This window comes from Bacillus rossius, chromosome 6 (assembly GCF_032445375.1).
Source record: "Bacillus rossius redtenbacheri isolate Brsri chromosome 6, Brsri_v3, whole genome shotgun sequence".
In the NCBI taxonomy this organism is placed as follows: domain Eukaryota; kingdom Metazoa; phylum Arthropoda; class Insecta; order Phasmatodea; family Bacillidae; genus Bacillus; species Bacillus rossius.
In genome coordinates, this window is record NC_086334.1 from 66,778,496 (window position 1) to 66,795,054 (window position 16,559).

Sequence of the window (16,559 nt, forward strand, 5' to 3'; positions counted from 1 at the left end):
AGTCAGGCCGAGGTATTGCTAGAGCTCTCAGTCAGGCCGAGGTATTGCTAGAGCTCTCAGTCAGGCCGAGGTATTGCTAGAGCTCTCAGTCAGGCCGAGGTATTGCTAGAGCTCTCAGTCAGGCCGAGGTATTGCTAGAGCTCTCAGTCAGGCCGAGGTATTGCTAGAGCTCTCAGTCAGGCCGAGGTATTGCTAGAGCTCTCAGTCAGGCCGAGGTATTGCTAGAGCTCTCAGTCAGGCCGAGGTATTGCTAGAGCTCTCAGTCAGGCCGAGGTATTGCTAGAGCTCTCAGTCAGGCCGAGGTATTGCAAGAGCTCTCAGTCAGGCCGAGGTATTGCTAGAGCTCTCAGTCAGGCCGAGGTATTGCTAGAGCTCTCAGTCAGGCCGAGGTATTGCTAGAGCTCCCAAGGGTGTTGCGTCTCGCCTCTGGAGAGAAGCTTCTGCGCTTTCGCCGACAAACTGTTGACAGTGCGACACAGCACTAAAGAAGTATGTGCCTAGGTTTATGTGTAACTGATGCCCATTGATAAAAATAAGTGAGCGCATTAATTTATTTCTTGATTTCTAAATTAATACTGTGCATGAGTTACTAAAAGAATTAATTTGACTACATTAACTATCTAAAGCAATGTAAAATTGAAAGTGGTTACAAAAAATTATTTTGTAATACATTTTAGTAAAATAACAAACATGTTCAGCCTATTATCCAAACGAACATAATTCATGGAATGCATGAATGTCTCCTGTATGCCACTATGCTCAGTAGGGTTACCGCTTCAGTGGGGAAACTTTATAATATTAACTGTTCAATGAATTTTTAATAACATTGGCAGTATTGAATTAAAATTCTCTGGCGAATATCAGGTTCAAAGCCAAGGTTTAGTATTTTTCCAAGTCTTTTTCGCTTTTATCGGAATCGTATTATTATTTATTTTAAAATATAAGTTTTGTATTAAAATAATTTAACAGCAAACGTAGCTGCCCTGGCAGCGAATTATAGTGGCGGGCGCGGAAACCACGTGTGATTCGCGTCCAGAAGTGAAGTTGAAAACACAATTTGTGTATATTTATCACGCTCGGCATTATTTTAAAGAGTTCTACGTTTAGATTCTTGTCCGAGATTCATATTGTTGAAATTGTACTTGTAACACGAGAACACACGTGAATACCGAGGTTATATGGTACACATCTCTGACGAGTACTGCACATGACTGTTTGGTCGGTATTTGCCGTCATAGAGTCACATTGTGGCCACAAGCGCTGCCACGTCTCTCACGAGGTGAAGATCGCGAGTGGCTGGCAGTCCGCGCTTACCCTAGTGTCTCGTACAGAACCGTGTTGTGCCAAATCATGACGTTATCTCCTTCCTGCCAGTCTCCGCCGCTCCTTCGACGAGCTATGCAGCCGCATTTACAGGCATGCACTCCACATTGCCTATTCCACAGGCGCTCTTCATTGTTATTGTTTATTTACTATACGTATTAGAAGAAAAAATACAGGCTGAACGACTTTAATTGTAGATATCAGAAATATTTTTCATGCTGTGCATTTCGGGACTAATTATTTTCAACAGCAAGGTCTACGCAGATGTTCACATAAAATGAAATATAATTACGTAAATTGAGGAAAGTATTAGCCATGGGCTGCCACCTCACAAATAGCCTGTAGTGGGTTACAAAAATTAAGGCATATCGCAATCAGGAAAGCTAGATTGGAATTCAAACGCGGATTCTCCGGTATGAGGGAACAGTATGTTACCACTGTGAAACCTCGCGCGCGGTCTACACTGGTGTTAACTAATGATTTTCTCGTTACTAACCTAACCCGTGTGTTAGTCATTAGCTCATCAACTATTTGAAGGATGTTTTACTGTTCCACGAAGAACATGGATTTATAAGTGGAGATAAATAGAGGAAATGAAAAGGTGCCACGTTATCACGAACCAGACACAAATTGTATGTGTCATGATGTCAGGATTATTTTTTCAAAGTAAACTTAAAAAGTTTCACAAAATTATTGTTACCAACAATTTCCGTTTTTGAAGCCAGTACCAAGTATCTATAGGTTTTTGTTCCTGCGAGGTAGGTACAATTATACAAAACTCAGAATTGTTTTTTAAAATTTAGATATTAGAATTATTCCGTTAGTCAATAGCATATTTCAACATTTAAGTACAACCTACAGCAAAATCTAATACATAGGAAGGAAGAAAAAAAGTTTCAGCTTCTAGGATAGATTTCTGTATTAATTACACGGTTCTACAGCCCTGAATTTTCCATTAACAACCTAAATACATCCGGATTTTCACCAGTTCAATTTATACACGGCATTTTAACAAAACTAAGACATTGCACATCATGGAAACGTTCAAAAAATTATTCTAGAAATAATAAAAGGATTGAATCACGGAGTTTTATGGCAGTGGACATATATTCTGGAACACCCGGTTTTGAATCTCGGATCCCTACTATAAAATTTAGTTTCCTACACTCCCGTTAAAACACGTTGGGCAATACGCAATAGTCACCACCGTTATTCACAACACCCAGGCCCGTAACTAGAGGGGCTTCTGCTCCGGGCAACCCCATTACGTGTGGTTGGGGGGCTGGGGGCGGGGGCTAAATTGGCATAATAAATTTTACTACAGGTATTTACTTGAATATCGTAGTGCTAGATGATAGAACACAAACAAAAAAATAGCGGGCACATGAAATGAAATAGTATTGAAATATACATACATATATATCGTCAAATATTTTAAAACTTGAAATTTTTGCTTACTTTCCAGCTTAAGATGTATTTAAAATGAAATGACTGCAAACAATTATAAATTTTCACCATGTAAGTTGAATCTAAAATATTTGGAATATTTGAATTAATATGTGTAGGTGATATGAGGTGTTGTCGGGAAAGGTTTTGGTTTGATTGGTAAAAAAAAAAAAGTATGTATGCGTGGAGTCTGCGTGACAGAAGTAAAATTCTTGTTTATTATATTATTAGGCATAGGAATCATAATTCTCTTTAGCTGAGGTTGCAGATAATAAATATATATGCCAGTACGCCAGCGTTAAATTATGCTATCGTGCAAGTATGCAAGTGTTCAAGTATGCAAGTGTGTAGTTACGCCAGTGTAAAAGTATGCTGCCGTCTCCTACAATACCGGTTCTCCCACAACTTACCTAACTATCCCCCTCATGCGATCTGAGTCAGAGGCTCGCTGCCACAGCTTCACAGTTGGAAAAAATTACCATTCCGCGAGATAATATCTCCCCCCCCCCCCCTCCATGATTTTTGAGTATTTTCAATTTTGCTAATCCAAAACGACCAACATTTCATTTCAGTTACGATTACCATTACGTGTGAAAACCTAAAAATATTTTTTTTTTGCTATCATTTTACTAAATTAAAAAAGTTTTACTTTTTATTTGGTAACTCTTCTATCATTAGTAAAACCTAAAGTACGAGTAGCTAAGTGTGACATATCTACTGTCCCGGAGACAACCCATCAATGATTAAATTTAGTTATGTTACAGACCAATTAAAATTTATAACTGTTTGGTGTCTCTTGTTACAACCTTAGGCTAAAAATTTGAGTCTATACTATAACGCAGGACCAAGCTGCGAAATAAATATATATTTATTTTTTAGGCTATTACTGAAATTATTTATTGCCAAATCAACTGTTATATTATACGTCAAGATGGACGCAGATGTGTGTTGTTGAGGTTATGAATTTTAAAGTACCTAGTTTCTTTAAGATTCAATGCAGTAAGTGTTTGATATATGTTTGCTCGAGATTTGAAAAATGTTGTGCTTCAAGTTACTGCTATAAATGCAATTTTTTTTAGTTGTAACTAGCTGCAGTACCCGGCTTTGCCCGGGCTGAACACCGGGTGATATATTGTCCACGAGTTACAGCAAAATGGATAGCGATATTTCCAGTGTGGTGGACATTAAGAAATGACACATAATTACTGTTTGTGTATCTGTGACCTATGGTTTTCTGTTTACCCATGGCGATCGGTTGAAAGGTTTAGAAGTTGGTGCGCTACAGCGCCATCTAGCGGGGAGTTACAAAAAAAATGGTTAGTATAAAAATCTTCTCCATGATAAAAACACTTTGATGTGCCAACTTTCATGGCGATCGGTCAAACGGTGTAAGAGTTTATCGACGTCATACATGCCAACATCCAATTATATATATTCTTATATTTTGAAATTTTGGGACTTTCACTTTTGCGGAAAGTGGATGTTCAGGACCTCGAATGGTTTGGAACACTCCATCTCGAAAGAATAAAATTTTGAAATTCCTGAAATTGTCGAAATTTTGGGGCTTTGTTCCCAGAGGGGGGCGGGGGTTTCGAGGACCCTGAATGGCTCGAAAACACTTGTAATCGAAAGATATAGATTTTTAAAATTTGTTAAACTTTCGAAATTTGGGGTCTTTAACTACCTGGAGGGGGGGGGGGGGGCTGATTTTGAGGACCCCGAATGGCTCGGAAACACTCCAAATCGAAAGAGATATAAAGGAATATAATAATGTAGGCATTTACTGTACTCCTATCTACCATAATAACAATATTGACAAATAGAAAGCTTATTACCTACCTATGAATAATTATTTAAATATTAATAAATAACTGTATGTTTAAGAATTTACGTACATACATAATATTAAACTTCAAACTATACACACCAAAAAAAACTAAGGATGTTTGTGAAACTATTTTTTATTTGTCTTAATGTTTAAAACATTTGTAGGATTTGTTTATATGTAAAACTGTGGTGGCAATATTCCGCTTATCCAAAGGGGTATAGAAATTAATAGAGATATCACTCCCTGTACACACCACAAATCTTTGAATTAAGTAAAAAAAAGTTCAAAATGAAACAAAAAGTATAAATAAAACTAATTTGATAAAAAAATGTATACAACTGGAATGACAATGTTAACATCCGCCTGAAATGTAATAGAAGTAGGTAGGTAAGAATATATATAAGAAATTAAATGAAATTAAAACATACATAAATAAAATTATCTCACACTCAACCAAACATAATGTTTAATATGAAATAAAGGAAGATGGCAATTACATGTTACTATTCTAATTAATAAAAAAATCAACTTTCCTGAAATAGTAAAATTCAAATTTTTCAACAAGATATTACATAATTGATAAATATTTCTGGTCTTCGGTCTCAGCAGCCCTAAGACTCTTGACGCTCAGCAGATAAATTATAAACACTAAACCAAACTCCTTGCAAATAAGTAGGTACTGTAAAAAAAATTAAAATATTGACAAATAGAAAATATTAGTAGGCCCTACCAACCTATGAATAAATTACCAAGAAATTTATAAGTTTAAGAATTTATGTACGTACATAATATTAAACTTCAAACTATCCACACAATAAAAACCTAAGAATGTTAGTAAAACTATTTTTTTTTTATTTGTCATAATACCTAAAATATGTATGTTTACAAAATGAAACAAAGTATAAATAATGACCAATTTGACAAAAAAAAAATTGTACAACTCGAATGACATTGAAAACATACACGTGAAATTTAAAAGAGTTATGAGTGTCCTAGGCAGGGAGAAAAAATATATATAGAAGAAATTCAATTTAAAAAATGGGTGCGTGTACTAAGGTACGCGCATGAGAAGTTATACTTCTTTGGCATCATTAAAAAATAGTTTTTAATTGCATGCAAAAATATTGCGTGGAGTCCTTCCGCGTGGAAGAAGTGAAACTTCGTAATGTAGAAATGAAAATAGGAATGGGTAGAAATTGATTTTTATTGAAATCATATTGTATCAAATCAAACTAAAAAAATTAAGGAAATAAATTTGTAACGATTCATAGATTGATCTTCAGAGAGAGCGAGACACCTATTGAATGATTATAAAACTAACTTTTTTATGAGAGCAGATTTTCATGAAATAAATCATGAAATCATTTAACGATAAAAGCTGATTATTTAAGTAAGCGGACGGGTTCGCCCCAAGGAGAAAATTGACGCGGCGAGACCTCGTGGACATAGAGAAATGACACACACTCACTATTTATGTGTCTATGAAACATTATTTTTTTCTGCAATTTAAATTGTAATATACAAAAACGGTATTGAAAATTGAAACAAATATGGCGACTCTACAAACTGTCAAGATATTTTTTTTTCTTATTCTCTACTTAGTTCCTTACAATAGCAAAACGTAACGTAATGGCTTGAAAGCTATTGCTCGGCAGACATAGAGGAATGACACTAACAGTTTGTATATCTATGACACACATTACATAAAATTAAAATATATTTTTTTAACTCGTTTAAAATTTATTTTTTTAGACAAAAGATAGCCTATGTCCATCCCCAGGACATAATCTATCTCCTTACCAAATTTCATTACGATCCGTTCAGCCGTTCGGTCGGGAAAAGGTAACAAACAGACAGACAGACAGAGTTACTTTCGCATTTAAAATATTAGTAAGGAAGTAAGGATTGAATAGAAATCATTCCAAATATTTTGGGCGGCATGGAATATATAAAAAAAATGTTCTATCGATAACTTTTAGTATAACTGAGAACATTTAGGGTGCTATGTACATAAAAATTCAAGAATGTTCCATAATTTTCCAGAAGTTTCCTGAATTTTTTAAGAAAAACTTTTAACTGTGAAACCTACTTCCTGCAATTGTAGGCGAAACCAGAAGAAGATTTTCTTTTTAGTTACTTGCGTTCTACACTCGTTATTTACATTTCTTGCTAATGTTTGGCATTGGATATCACCCCTTGTGAGAGCTGTATGCTGTCGTTGATCCTGCTTGATTCAATTTTCAGGGCCCTTTTACTCTGCACCCACATTTTATACTATAGCTAGCACATCCTTGATCTGACATAGTTGGCCTCACGTATCTCAGCCACTGTATGTCTCAACATTTTTATACCTCTGCTACTTTTAAGTGTACGAATTTTGAGTACCTTAAGTATGTGGATATATTCTATCTTTTCTTGTCCACATCCCTTACCCAATCCTGATGTTCTCAGTGCGTTAGATACGCCATTGCTTGGTCCCTTACATAGCCACCAAATTTCAGAATTAGAATGCTTCTAAGGTTCCAGTGTTTATTATTTCGATATGTAGCTAGAAAATAATTTAGATACATACTCAGCAGATGTAACATTGTTTTGTATGTTTTACGAATGGGATCTTTGTAAATTGTTGGACAATGCGCGGGATCAGCGTCTGCCAACACTGTGAGTCGGCTGGAAAACCACCAAGAATGTGTCCGTGTGAAGTTGGCAGATGTTCTTTGACTCTTTAGCGTTAATTTCTTTGCGCACTGAAAGTATAAGTTGGGAAACATTGTAGCTAGAAAGTTTCCCCTGGGTTCATCCTTCACCTTCCTTGTTTATCTGTACTCCGCTCTGCGCTCATGGGACATCAACCCGTGTGCATGGATGTGCAAGCGTGACGCCTTGGCTGTATAGTGCATCCTTATTTACGGACCTCTCGTCGTCGGCTCTGGTAGTTGGCTCACGCCGTTGACCAGTGTATAAGCTGGGCCATCAGTCAGACCAGATGGCTCGGTGGTAAGGATAGAGCTCACAGCTGGTGAGCAGATGCCTGGGGCATCCTTGTGCGATGTATTGTCCCTGCACCTCTGTGCCGTGAAAGGCTTTGTGAAACCACCGCAGAATCACATCTCCTAGTGCGACCTAGCGAGGCTCTGGTCGTCTTCCCGTGGCTCAGATCAATTGCTCAATGAAGCAATCCCTGCGATCACTACCCGAACTCCGAGACGGCGAACAACATACCCACCTCCCGCTGTGAGTAGCATACACCACTCGCGCAGCTACCTCAAGTGAACATGCAAACAAACTCTAAAACATGCGACAGATTCCAGACCCGCTCTCATCAAAAGGCATGTTCTAAAATTGTAAATAATTTTTAAATTTTAGCAGAACTAATAAATACAGAAATAGTGACAGGTAGTAGCAGAAAACAAATCAGTTAAATTTCCTTTAATTTAATACCAACAAAGAATAAGAGTATTTCTTACTTACCATAAGTTACAGGCGCATATGAACGTGGTTAAAAACCACGCTAAAATATAAAATATCACAATATCATATATGTTTACTTGATATATTACCACACTATAAATAAACAAGGCCATTTAAAATTTATTTAAAAGCATAATGATGGCTACAAGAAATAAATATTATAATTAAAATGTATGAAATTTTTCTTTCACCAGCCCAAGCTTTTTATTATTATTAATTATTATGTAATTAAGTCCAATGTCTCTTTACACGTGTTTGCATTTAACTTCACCGCAAAATTACTTTGCTCAATCATATTCAAACAGCTGCACGTCTTTCATATTTTAAAAGGATTTAATTAAAACTTCTTCCAAATTTATACTAACGTACACTAGGGGTTCTTCAATAAACGTCGCCATTAGCCTAGGCAATTTCATGTTTCAGTGAAATATTAAATTCGCAATATTCAAACGTTTGTGGCCTAGGTTCCCCTATGACCACTAACTTGTAATTATTTTATTGAGTTTGTTATTTTTTCATATCAATTTGATTGTGGTTGGCTTGTAAGTAATTTTAGTTATTTATTTTCTTTTGGTTATATTTTAAACTTAGGTAAATTTTTGGTGGAACCGTGATGAAGTTGGCAACGAGTAAAGAAGACGCTAGAAAGGTCTAGAAGTTGTTAGACTTAAAGTTGTTATTTTAAATTTTCAGTTTTTAATTTATATTATTGTTAATATTTAAGTTACAATATTGAAGCTATAATACATATTAAGAAGTATGGGCGTGGAAGGTTTTATATTCTTACCTGACGTGTGTTCAGAAAGACTGATACTGTGGTCAGATCACGCGCGCCGCTAGCAGTGTACGTCACGGAGTCAGCTGAGCGACCCTGGCTCGGACTGACAGCTCGTCAAGCAGACCGTCAGTGCTTCGCGCGTGCATCGAAATACTGACGACTGATTTGCAGGCGTGATCTATGACTTTCATGAGTGAGCTACGTAAAGTTCATCGAAAATGCTTCAACGAATTTGCGACGAATTTCTCAAGCCTGGAAAAAGCAAAATATTAAGCTGATTTCGCACTGGAACGATGGCTGGTTGCTGTCTGAAGGAGTTGGCTGTGAATCGACGTGATTTGCTGGGCGTGTTTTTACCTGGTTTGCCTGAAAATCTGTGTGAGTCATTTACGTAAGAAACGCTTGCAAATACTTGGGTCGTCGCAACAGTTTCGCAAGTAAGTTATACCCGGCCCTTACTTACTACGAGACACATTCTGCTTGAAAAGTTACAGCAATTTCTTCGCTTCGAGTTAGAGTGCTATCCATTCGCTTTAAAAATTTGTGTACATTTCAAACTATTTTCTAAAATCGCCACTTCACGTTTCAAGTTTTTAAGACATTCTGTCATCTTGAAATCGAACGTTACACTTTTCTTTATCGTAGCCATGTTGGGTTCTAAAACATTGCAATTTTCATTACGGTCGCCATATTGCATTCTGTAACGTTGCATCTTCAAATCCGACATCTTAAAATCGAACGATCCACTCCCCGAACGTTACGGACGCCATATTTAATTATAAAGTCATGGAAACCATCTTGCATCTGACAACATAGTCACTTTTATCGATTATGACATCACATCAGCAACTTGTGTTCGTCTGATGGAGGCCGCCATCTTGGATACAGCCATTTTGCTGTTTTTCTGTTCTGCTGGAGACCGCCTTTTTTTTGCTGTTAGTACTTAGAGAGGACTAGCATCTCTCTTCCTTATGCACGTAAGGTCGATGTTCCATTACCAGCCAATAATATTGTGGTCCTTATCTAAATATTTAGTTTGATTTTTTTATACAAAATACATTGTGCATCGGCGCTACCCGAGGGCCAGGTGTAGTTGCACAACATCCAGTTTGGAAGTTAAACATTTAGGAGTCCAGGAAGAATTTATTTTAAAGAACACCACGAGAAAAATGCTGTGTTGAAAATAATTACTGTTTGGTCATTCACTGAGATTTAATGTGTTTACGAAAAAAATTGGTTGTCTGTAAAGTCGGTTTACGGACTATAGTTTAACGTGACGTCATAACAAAATATTATGAAATGATTGCATTCTTTTATGAATAAAATTGACACATTTTTATGGAATTATCACTATTTTGTATGGATACAAAGATGGACTGAAATGAAATCTACAATTCAATTCATAAATTTACTTTTATTTGCACTCATTAATACAAATATGTTTATTACTTTAACGAAGAGATTATTTTAACTATAACTTTTATACATGTTTGCTATTTAACTTCTTCCAATCTGTGTTATTCTGTTAAGGATAGAACGATGATGGGAAAAGTAGGAAACGAATGGGAGTGTTTCAAGTTTAATGTGCCTCGAAAAAGTCAAATCGATGGTTTTTCCAATCGAGTGGAAGAGAGATAGATGCGGCGAAAGCGTACAATGTGCGTAACGGGACACATCGTAACGTGACAATGTGCGTAACGGAACACTTTTTCGTGCGTGAAGCTGGCGTTAATCGATTTATTTGTCGTCTCGTCAAAAACTGGGGGGGTTGCTGTCTCGGGACACACGTGAAACGTCTGTGTCGGTGAGTCGCTCTCAGTGCAACAGGTTGAAATGAAACCGAGACATGGCTGCAGACTGAACAGACACTGCCATCTTGGCTCGCCATGTGCACTGGTGCAGGTGCAGCAGCGGTGGAGGTCCACAGAGTGCGCCGCGGCGGCTGTGCGACGCGGGAAGCCTTATTTTCACAGACGAGAGAGTCAAACCCCGATCGTGCATCTTCGGGGTGTTTTTTTGTTCATAGTAAAAGGTTAGGTTTGCCAAGTAGTATAGTTTGGTTCCTTCTGCGCCTGGGTCCTGGGTGAGGTGCGAGGTGCCGAGCCACACCTCTGACGTCACGTCCATCTGTGACGTCACGGCGGCCATCTTGGATGAGCGTAACGGGACACAGCGTAACGGGACATAACATTCCGGCGATGTGTTTTCCACCATATTGGATGATGACGTCACCGTTGCAATTTTCGTTACGGCCGCCATCTTTAACTTTTTTATTTACTATCCGATTTTAATTAAATTTTTTTAAAAATTATAAAAAAATTTAATAATAAAAATTTAATAAAAAATATTTAAAAATTGTACTTTTACGACACGGAGCTCGGAGTCCTCGGTTCAAACCCGACGAGGGCAAAAAATTAAAAATGGCGACCGATCCTTCCCCCGCGGTGGTTGCAGGAAGACTGACTCCCACCACTTTTTTTCAAAGCATATATATCGTCACCTAGTATGACGTCATGTCCGCCATCTTGTCTTCGATGCTGGAAGCCATCATCATTGTATCGTCGGCGAGAGTGCGCTGACACCATGTTAGTTTAATTCTTATCCCCTAGAGTGCAGTAATCATTTATTACTGCGACGTCCGCCATCTTAAAATTTGGCCGCCATCTTGAAAATCCAAAATTATTTAGCTAGAAATTCGGGAAAAGTTCCAAAATTAATTAAATAAATCACTCATTAATTTACATATTGATTCGATCCGCTCCTGTCCTCGGTTCGATACCCGATCGATGCATTAATGTTTAATTTTATGAAAAAAATAATAATTTCAATAAACCATGTTCAACATTCGTAAAGAGACTTTAAATTCTCTACTACCATCATCCTATCAGACATTAAGACCGCCATCTTGAAAATCCGTAATTATTTAGCTATAAATTCGGGAAAAGTTCCAAAATTAATTAAATAAATCACTCATTAATTTACATATTGATTCGATCCGCTCCTGTCCTCGGTTCGATACCCGATTGATTAATAATGTTTAATTTTATGTAAAAAATAATAATTTAAATAAACCATGTTCAACATTCGTAAAGAGACTTTAAATCCTCTTCTACCATCATCCTATCAGACATCAAGACCACCATATTGGAAATTCGTAATTGTAATGCTAGAGATTCGGGAAAAAGTTCAAAATTCATTAAATAAATTTGTAATCTATATACAGATTGATAAGATCGACTAAGGTCCTTGGTTCGATCCCTGGCCGATACAAAACAACTTTTATTTAAAAAATACTAAAAAAGTGTTAGGTTTAAGAAAATAAAAACACCACAAGTTCTTTTTTTAAAAAAAGACTTTTATTACATAAATATTACACTACTACAAGTACAAAAAACACTGACAAATTACTAAAGCCTTTTGGATTCCTCGATTCAAATAGTCTTCTTATTGTACGGACTAAGCCTTTTACATGCCTTTAAATGTCTATCCAATCCATTCATCACCGCAGCCAGAGACGGACTGAAGTTCATATCACCTATATAGTCTCATTAGCTGGTACAACACATGAGTCAAATCAATAACCATGTTCATTAGACGTCTCGGAGCATTTTGTATAATGCCGATGTAAGCTATCGAGACGTGAAATTAGTTTATTGCACTTATTGCACTGAAAGTGTTTTCTTTGAACATTATTAGAACAACCGCTTCTTTCATGTCTGCGAGCATTTGAGGTGATAGTAAATGATGCGCCACAGTATTTACACTGATGCGAAGTACGCTCTTCATTAATTGAAGTATTCAATGCTGATGAAACTTCAGCTGATGGTGGAACAGCACATATCGAAGTCTCCTCCAGTGTTGTCAGAGGCGTTGCCAACGGGATCTGCTCCAACATCGTCGCCGCTGACGTCATGGTTCCCGTAGTCGATGGTACATCCTCGATCGAGTTCGACGTTAAAGTCGGTAAAGATGCCATCGAAGTCTCAAGAACAGGCAATTACACGACTTATGCACCAGAAGAAACAAACTAGGAGATCCGTACACCGTCGACGGCAGTAACAAACTGAGCGTCCTGCTGTCTAGGACTCGTTTATATACATGAACCGGTTGGAATAATACGCTAGTCAAATCAAGAACAATTTACTAAAATACTAGAGTCAAAACAACATTAAAAAATTAGAAGCACCATCAACAAAAAAAGGAAGCACATTTGGAAGCACCGACTACGAAAAGGCAACACATTTGGAAGCACCGTCAACGAAAAGACAGTACTTTTGGAAGCACCGACAACGAAAAGACAGCACCGCCATCGAAAAGGCAGCACATTTGGAAGCACCGACAACGAAAAGGCAGCACATTTGGGAGCACCGACATCGAAAAGGCAGCACATTTGGAAGCACCGACAACGAAAAGGCAGCACATTTGGTAGTACCGTCAACGAAAAGACAGCACATTTGGAAGCACCGACAACGATAAGACAGCACATTTGGAAACACCGACAAAGAAAAGGCAACACCATCATCGAAAAGGCAGCACATTTGTCATTAGCATCAATATTCATTGGCTCCAATATTCATTGGTTCCATCAGTCTATTGATTCCATCAGTCTAGTGACTCCATCAGTCATTGGCTCCTACAGTCATAGGCTCCAACTATCTTTTGTATCATCAACTCCAAATATATTCGGCTAGAATTCTACGAGTCTAAGAGACTATGAGGCCACAAGGCTACGAGTCTTAAAAAATCTAGCTGGTTACGAGTTATTCATGACCGCGAGACTGCATGACTAAACGAGCGCATGGCTACGAAACTACATGTCTATGAAGCTACATGGATACAAGTCTACTCGGCTCCAACACGCAATGTACACACAGTACACACAGGAAACTGAACGTACACACAGTACACACACAGGAAACGGGACGTACACACAGTACACACAGGAAACGGAACGTACACACAGGAAACGGAACGTACACACAGAAAACGGAACGTACACACAGTACACACACAGGAAACGGAACGTACACACATACAGTAGCGGAAACACAGGCTTAGTTGGAAATCAGAATACAAGAAATAAAAACGTTAAATTTTTTTACTTTCAATATTTAATTTATTTCTCAACATTACAAAAATACAAGTGAAAGAAGCCATTACTGTATGTAGCCAGCTTTTCTCAGTTCTTTGAGTATGACGGATATTTTATTGATGCACGAATTTTTTCCTGCACAAAGCGAGCCATGTAGAAGTCTTAGCCGGTCAACCAATATGTTTGGATCTTTCCATGATGTATAATCAATCTCTTCTACCATCATCTTACTTGCTTGTTTATTATACATACTTTTAATATCACAATCGTCCCAGTGATCATAATAAGCATTATCAGATTTATTTATTATAACACGTCGTTTCCATCGTTTCGGTCTCAGACACCTCCACATTCTTCGATCTTGTCGGCTTTAGTTGCTTCATCACAGTCTATGCCTTTGTCAACAGCCTCAGAGTCACTGTAACAATCACTGTAGAAGACATCCTCTTCACCCAGATTACCGTATGAATTCGCTATCAATGATGTCGAAGCGTCTTAATCGTCTTCATGCTTCCTTTTTAGGAGTCTCGTTTTTACAAAGAATGGAGGATCTACTGAATATAGGCTTGAATGTTTTCTCACCTTTCACGGTGTTGATACTTCCATTAGTTTCAGTCTTCCCGAAGCCATTAGCATCTTTCAATTTATGTTCTTCCTCACGATCGGGTGAGCTAATACCATCACGCTCAGGACAAGGAAAATTATTGTCGTAATGCAGTTCACTCTTCTTTAGTCTAGTGGATCCATCGGTGTCCTCTATGCCGTAAGTAGTCTTGACTTTACATGTTCTACCATGTCTTTTTAAGCTGTCAATTCGTGTTAATAACCTGCTACAACGATTACAGCTTAACATGTTGCGTAGTGGGTTTCTAGCACAAACATTCCTTCTCATGACAAAATCCTTGTCACAGTATCTACAGCGGCTTCCTTCCGATTCAGCTACAGATAACAAACCATGATCCATGGTAGCTTCTGTGACTAATGTTAGATACAAACTGTCAGTTTTCTCCAATTGGAACCATTTCTTAAATATAATTTTTTTATTATTTCATCTGCGAGAGTTAAGTTATCTAATGAAAAGCAAATTGATGCAAGTAGTTCTGGCTGTCATCAACAGATGTCGCCACGTGTTGCTTGCAGGTAAATAATATCTATTTCATTAATGCGGGATGCGGAATGCTCACTATCGATCGCAAAGGAAGGTTGGCTTCGCTAGACTCCAAGGAGAAGGAAGTTCATCCTTCCTGTTAGTGCTTCTTAGATTTTTTAGAGATTATTATTATTCGACTTAGTAATGATTTTTTTTAAATTTCCACCTGATAAAAATATTACAAGTGATGATTAAGTAGCAGAAGTTTACTAATTAAATGCAACCTTGAATAAAAAAATTACATGCCCCATTAAGTAAAAAAATCCTTCATGCCGAGATCAATTCCTCATCAGTAACCAGAAGCACTCGGAGAAAATCATCAGATGTATAGTCAGGAATAATCAGGAGCACACGGAGAAAACCGTCAAAATATTGTCAAGAATAATCAGGAGCACACGGAGAAATCCACCATAATATTGTCAAGAATAAACGAAAGCACACGGAGAAAACCACCATAATATTGACAAGAATAATCGGAAGCACACGGAGAAAACCACCACAAGTTTTCTTTGATATCATAAAAATACAAAAAAAATTATAAAAAATTGAAAATAAAAACGAAAAAAATACAAACATTCTGCTAGCTTGTGAACTTCTCTTTGATGTGCAAAGTTAGATTTCTAGTACAAGCCATAATGTTTGTATTTTTTTAGTTTTTATTTTTAATTTTTTATTAATTTTTTTGCCACGCCGGTTTATACAATGCGATAGAACGGGAAAAAAACCCGAGCATGAACTTCAGGGAACTTCGGGCGTGCCTGTCTCGTCTGTGAAATGAAGGCTTCCCTGCGCGCCCCAGAGACTGTCGCTGCTCGGCGCTGGAAACTGCTTGGTCCAGAGCTGGTTCTCGCACGGACCGCGGCCGACATATTGTATTATAATACTTCTTTACAGGCTAACTTTACATTTGCAAATAAAAATACTGTCCACAATACGTTTTTTTGGCTTCAATCGATCGGTCTAAATAATCTCTAACACACAAACACACGAAACACCAACTATCGCGTCTGAGTCGTGAAATGCACTGAGTAGAAAGGAGCGAGAGCGCCGGTTTTGACCAATCCGCGCGGTTTCCCCTTCCCCGCCAACCCGCCCGTCGGCGACGCCAACTCAAGGTCGTATCAGCGAGCTGACTATACGTTAAATAATGACTATATACTTACGTCTCTAAGATTAATAGTTAGGTAATTATTAATGTAAGATTATATAGACTTTTTTTGCGGTACAACTTTCTGTTCTGGTGCCTGTGTGTTTAGGTGTGATTTTAAAGGCATGTCACGTTAAAAGGATAAAAGTTAAAAATTAAATTAGTATAATTATAGAGTAACAGGCGATTTGCCTAAAGGCGCTTTGCCTAAACATTAATTCGTTACGGCGATTTGCTTAAAGTCATTTCGCCTAAAGGCGTTTTGCCTAACGTCGAATTGCCTAACGGATATTTGCCTAAAGGCGATTAGCCTAACGGCGTTTT

At 37.6% G+C, this 16,559-nt stretch overlaps 1 protein-coding gene across 1 annotated transcript in view; it reads left to right on the plus strand.

Moving 5' to 3' along the window:
- The window catches only part of LOC134533277 (uncharacterized peptidase C1-like protein F26E4.3), a 120,917-nt gene that overhangs the window by 31,188 nt on the left and 73,170 nt on the right, over positions 1 to 16,559 (plus strand). The window lies entirely within an intron of this gene.